We start from the raw sequence: 6,406 nt of genomic DNA on the forward strand, positions 1-6,406 counted from the left end.
TTTCCAGTCTATATCGAGAAAATAAAAGAACTGTTTTGAGTTGCAAGTAATAATGGACACAACCGAATTTGGGCTCCTTGTGGAGTTCACAAACAACTACACGTTCCAGTTTTGTTATAATTTGTTTAAACAAATGTCATATTTTTCTGTTGGCCCAGAGCTTAGGAGATTACTTTGAAACAAAACTGGGAACAATTTAAGAGAGTTAAAAAGGCATCATAATTCAGTGAATTTACAAAATGTATCGAGAACCACTGAAAGTTCAACTGCATCTGCAAAGTATTTAAACCAAACTCAATGATGACCCTCCCTCACTCTCTGGAAACAAAACCCACTCAAAATGTCAACTTCTCTAAAACTGGTTTTCAATGTAAAAGATCACTTTGAACCAAGAAAGCCGATATCAGACAGTCAAACGCAAGTTGGAAATCAAACCAAATCTGCCCTTAAATCCTTACCCTACCGACCACGGCTCAACCAAGCCCCACCTTACTTACCAACCAACAAAAGGTACTAAATAAAATCCCAAGTGGTGGCAAGATCTCTTTGAAGTTCTCCCTTACATAGTTTGTGATGAATTCAACTGATCATCTGTAACACTGTTTAAATCAGACTGGGACAAGGCAGAACTTGCTGACATGGTGGGACGCTTTATAAATCACACAAAAGCAGCAATGCTAGGGCTGAGTGAGCCTAATGGTTACCCAGAACAAAGTGGCTTCTTGTCAGAGTGTCAGGAGGTGTGCTGATCACTAGATACCTGGCCACAGAAGACAGGATGCCACTGTATACCATGTATAGGATAGTAATTCTGCCAGATAGCAACAAGTCCTTCAGTGCTTCACTTGACATGATAGTGTTTTTCAATATTAAACTACCAGCATGGTAAGTCAGTCCCATATAGCCAACTCTCAGTGATAACTTAAGAAACCCACTTCACTATACTGCTTTATAATGTCATCAAATCTTCCATCAATTTTCTGGTGATACCAGGCACTGACATGTTCTTTTTCCACTCCAACAGCCAACCTGTGGTGTCTTGCTATTCTGAAAGGCCTTCACGCTGACCCACTCTCTGTCCCTTTTCTGGTATGGTTTTTCCCTATACATTGTACCACAGATATCACAAACCACTCTTCCCCCTCCCCTCCACCTAAAGTTCCAGCCTGCCCAGTACCCTCACCACCAAATAAGGCAAAGCCTAAATCCCTCAATCCAACTTCTGCACTTCATATTTACCTCATAAAAGTACCAATTAATTTCAGTAAGATGAATACTTCTATTAAAATTAACCCGACCCACAAGCCTGAATCTGAAACAGGGAGCACTGAGTAGGAGTAACCATATCTCTCTCTCTCACTCACACTCACACCTGGACTAACCTCAGCACAGGAGTCTTTTGATGACATTCAACGCAGCAACTGTCATAAAAATTATCCCTATTTCAATGCTCAGTGACATCTCTAATTTTCCATCAGGGCACTTTTATAAAATCCTTTTCCCCAACCCCAGCTTCAGAGAAACCTTCTAGATGAAGGAAGGTTGCTTTACACAGCCTGACCACAATTGTCAAAGTAAAGCACCTTGTCAGGAAAGGTGACAACGTTTTAAACAAATTCAGGTGAAAACATTAAACAACCTGAACACTTCAGATTCTTCTCTTTAATTAAAAAAAATTTCCATCATTCAGTGCTACTCGTCCCCAATACAAACATTACATAAGCTCATCACAATCTCTATTTTCAAAGTAGTTTCCAACAGTTCCACATGCGCATGGTGTTCATGTAATTTCCAATTTTAAAATTAATTAAAAACCAAGAACATTTTGACCTGGACGATCAACGAGCGGTCACAGAATCTCAAAATTTCTCATTCTGTAAGTCAAGCTGCTAGGTCTCAAATTTGACCAGTGCTTCAAAAAGGTGGATGATACCCATGCCACAACCACCTACAGCAACAGTTTGGAGAATTTCAGTTTCAGAAATGCACAGAATGTGCATTCCTATTCCTATTGTTCTCGGTGCTGAAGCGAGATTACTCTGTGACCTTTCCGACCATTATCCTGGTCTTTCAACACCTACTGATTTCCACAATAGAGAAAGAGGTCTTTTCAGACAACTGAAAAAAAAAAAGTCCTAAGTAATCATATGACAGCCTTGAAACAAAATAAGGCTGCAAGCAGCAATACAGAAAAATAGGCCCATCGGTCCCAAAGTAAGTTTACAGCGGTGTTGTGCAACAACTTCTTAAAAATTTATCTGTCAAGGCAGTAAATTTGAATAACTGAGTTTCACCAACACTGATGGGGAAAATATAACTTTGGAGTTGAAGAAATTCTTTTCTTTTATACAAAGAAAATACTTTTACCCTCAAAATCACAGCGAGGCAGAGAATTTCAAACCAACTTCGCGATAAAGAAACCCCAAGACAGGGCAGCAAACAGCAGACTCTACACAGGGACTGAATTAAAATGTATTAAAAAGTTATGGCCTTTTCAGATTAGTTAACAAAGCCTTCCTGACAGAATGTTATTCTTGCTTGGGAGGTTACAAGTGATTTCCCCATTTGCTTCGCACCCACTTGCAGATTGATCCTTTTAGTTTCTTTTCAATTTAAACATAATATTGAAAGAAGGCCCTTGATGCGGAGACCTGTTTTAAATCAGCTTGTAACCGAGACTCATTTATCCAATGGAAGCTTAGGTGGATTAAATGTATTTTTTTATTTGAACTTGATAAGAAGCCTTGTGTAAACAGTAAATAATAATTCTGAGAACGATATCTAGAAATGGAAACCTATAGAAAACTGTTGCAGACCTTTCTTTTAAATAATACAAAGTACACAGTGCTTCTATGTTGAGCCCAGGTTGTCAATACATAATTTATATTGCTCTCAGCAAACTTTTGACAAAAAAATTATTGCATTTATAGAAGAGTAATGATGAATTTTACACGTAGCACTGATTATAGTGGACAACACATTTCAAAAGTACATAATTCAATATTTGATGTGTAAAATCCAATATTGACTTCCACTGTACTCTTGTCCTGAACAGGCAAGCTCACGCCTTAGAAAAGCATATTAAAAGAAAAATCACATTTAAATTCAAACAGACTATTTATTTTCCAAATCACCCATAAACTGAGAGATACAATTTGCTTCACAAGTTAATTGGTCATGTCCCTTTCTCAGTTTCTATGGAAGGGAGACCTGTTTTCAGAGGTGTTTGGAGAACATTTAACAGGTAACGAGAGATTCTCTTCTACACATCGAGACAAGGAATCCACTCAGAGTCTTACAATACAAACAAAATGCTGGCTGACTGACAGACTCTAAAATCAACATTTTCCAAAAATAAACAGGGAAGTTGGTGTCAGAAGAACAAAAGTATTTCACATTCTAGTGTGACTATCCAGGACTCAGTTCTTCCTGAACTTCCCCACTCTCAGGTCAGGCTGAGAAGATTCCATAGGTGCCCCTACTATGTGATGAACTGCTTTAGTCCTTGTGTTCAATACACTGGGCACCACAATTTGCCGCACATTAGCTTTTACTGCGGTTAATTCAGCAAATCTATAAGACTCTTTGTCTGAACGCATGGTGTAATTGGCAAGAATTCTTTGTTCTGGCTGTCCAGTGAACAAAATTAAAAAGTACAACTCATTACCAACATTATAAAACAAATTCTGACACTCACTTATGATCTTAAGAGCTCAGGTGCAGCATATGTACATGTTTAAGCTTAAGCATATCGTCAGAAACACAATATTGTCCATTGCACATCGTGCTCCCCATAAATAGGAAAAGTACAGAGACTAAATCTGTGCTTCAATATTGGACCTAAATCTAACCAAATTTGCTGTACATCTGCGGAATTAAGCAGGGCTACAGACATGAGAATACAGGATACTGTCCACAATCCCCTCCAATGTTATTGGCTGCAGAATAAAACAGAAGTTTAAATCTGAAATGACAGTGTCCCTCAAGCAGAAAGACAATATAAGCTTTAAAAGGAACCATCGCTTAATTTAAATAAAAGCCCTTCAATTAAAAAAAAAGCCACTCACTGTCAAGCTAGTACGTTCAAGAATTTAAGCTGGCTGCCAATTTAGAGGGAGTGTGTTCACCAGGGTCTGGTCATCAGATCCAAGGAGAAAATTAAATGATCGAAGTATATACAAGTAATATAAATAAATAAGATAACAGACAAGATGAAAGGCAGCCAATTCAGATAGAAAACGATTACTTTAAATCCTCACATCTCATTCTGTCACTAGCTTTGATCAGGGATCACTTAGTTATTTCATTCAAGACAAGATTAATACAGTGACACTCCTTGTTCACTCTTTGTGTACCACACAGCACCGGACTGAAAGCCTATATTACCTCAAAACAGAGGTTGGAATGTGCTATAGAACAGACTCACTCTGTGGTCTGTCAATAGACCAACAAGAATTAACACACTAACAATCGCTCCATTTATACAGAGAGAAAGCGAACAGAGAGGGGGGGAAAAAGTTTTAATATATAATAAACTGGTTCCTGTAGATAATGTTGGCGCCAAATGTCCTGTCAACTTTTTTTTTTCCTTTTTTCAGTCGCCTGGTTTATAATTTTTTTTCGGAAAAAAAAACGCTGGCAATTTTAAATGATTGAATAGGATCTTGCCAACATCCAGCCCCGCTTGTGAAATCCCTGAATGTGCGCGTTTGCCAAAGGAAAAATAGAATTGCTTAGAAGTTTTCAGCGACTAACTTTAAGTAAAATTCTTAAACCGTAACTGACCGGCGCTCAAGTCAAAATTCACTGTTGACTGTTTAAAAACGGGGAAAAAAGGAAGAAGGCTGGAAACAAAAAAAAAAGCACACAGCTTCATTCTGTACATGGAGAGATAAAGGGAGGGTACTATGTTTTTTTTAAAAAAGTGCAGATGCTGTCGAAGAGGCAAGTGTGAACTTTAAAGCAGTATACAGTGATGAACCACTGAAAGTGAAAATAAAAGTGTACACGGATTTCAAGATCCAGTACTGGGGAACACAGCGAGGGTGAGGAAAGTGGGGGAGAACTTTAGGGGAACTGAGACTCTCACTCTCCCTCGGGAGGGAGGAGGTAGGCGGCCACTTAAATCTAGGGTGTTGTTGGAGGTGTCCAGATTGCACCTTTTCCTTTCCCCTCCTAAGCCCACGGACCCTTCTGGGACCCCCGCGAGTTCACAGCCCCACTTACAGCGGACACTCCTCTCTCTCTTCCGTCCTTTTGTTCCCGTGGCTCGGCGTCTGCTCCAGGCTCTGGGGCTAGAGGGTGGGGGGTGCAGTGCTGCCTGATCCGTGAGGACTCAGGCAAACGGCACAGACCTGAGCACTCAGCTCAGTGTGACAGCGGGGTAGCGGGAGGGGCTCAGAGCAACGCTCCCCGAATGCAGCCGCCTTCTTGCGATCCCGGCTCCTTTTCCATTGTAACCAACAGCGGAACCCACTCGCCGGCACTTAAAGGGGCAGGTCCGCAGCCCTTTGGCCGACAGCTAGTTCATTAAAGGCGCGGTGTCGCCACTCTCATTACGGGAAGAGGAAAGAACATGCATTGCGGAGAAATAATCATTGTTTATTTTCCTCCAGTAAATTCTTTGTTTGAACTTTCTAATATTGCAAAAAGTCTTGGTTGTAAATAATGACTTAACTCAACCCAACGTGAAAAGTATGAGAATTAATAGTCTAGCTACTTATCTCACTATTTAAACCTGTACAAAGGCCTATTTTCATGTAATACGGATCCTGGAGTCCAAACCGCAAGGATATTAGCGTCCAGCTCTCTGCCAAAGACTTTGCCAAATTCGTCAAACCTGCACCTCACAACGTGCATTTATATAGCACCTTTCAGAACTTCCAGACGTCCCATTGCTCTTTACAGTCGATGAAGTATTTTCGTTACTGAGCTGATGTACGAAGTGCGCCAGCTAATTTGCACACAGCAAGCTCCCACAAACAATAATGTTTGGAGGAGTCTGGGTAATTAACTTATACAATAAGTAGGTACACAAAGAGTAATGTATTACAGGAGTCAATAAACAACAAGCATAGATTTAAGAACATAAGAAATAGGAGCATCTGCCCATCAAGCCAGCTCTGCCCTTCAATAAGACCATCTTTTCATGGACTCAGCTCCACTTAGCTACCTGCTCACCATAACCCTTAATTCCTTTACTCTTCAAAAATCTGTCTAGCTTTGCCTTAAAAACATTCAACGAGGTGGCCTCAACTGGGCAGGGAATTCCACAGATTCACGACTCTTTGGGTAAAGAGGTTCCTCCACTCAGTGAGAGATATAAAAGAGTTGAGTTTTTTTTTCACTCAAGAGAGTGTTGGAACTCATTGCCTAACAAGGTGATTGAGTCAGAAACTCTCATAAT

General features: G+C 40.1%; 1 protein-coding gene across 4 annotated transcripts in view; it reads right to left on the bottom strand.

The window, feature by feature from the left end:
- LOC109929131 (SRY-box transcription factor 13) overlaps positions 1-5,446 on the bottom strand; it is a 169,359-nt gene extending 163,913 nt beyond the window's left edge. For all 4 annotated transcript variants that reach the window (XM_048611890.1, XM_048611891.1, XM_048611892.1 and 1 more), the window contains exon 1: positions 5,227-5,446. The gene's annotated coding sequence lies outside the window, so the exon portion shown is untranslated. The remainder of the gene's footprint in view (positions 1-5,226) is intronic.
- Between the last annotated feature and the right edge of the window lie 960 nt (positions 5,447-6,406).

Source organism: Rhincodon typus, chromosome 25, assembly GCF_021869965.1.
Source record: "Rhincodon typus isolate 14 chromosome 25, sRhiTyp1.1, whole genome shotgun sequence".
NCBI classification, from domain to species: Eukaryota; Metazoa; Chordata; class Chondrichthyes; order Orectolobiformes; family Rhincodontidae; genus Rhincodon; species Rhincodon typus.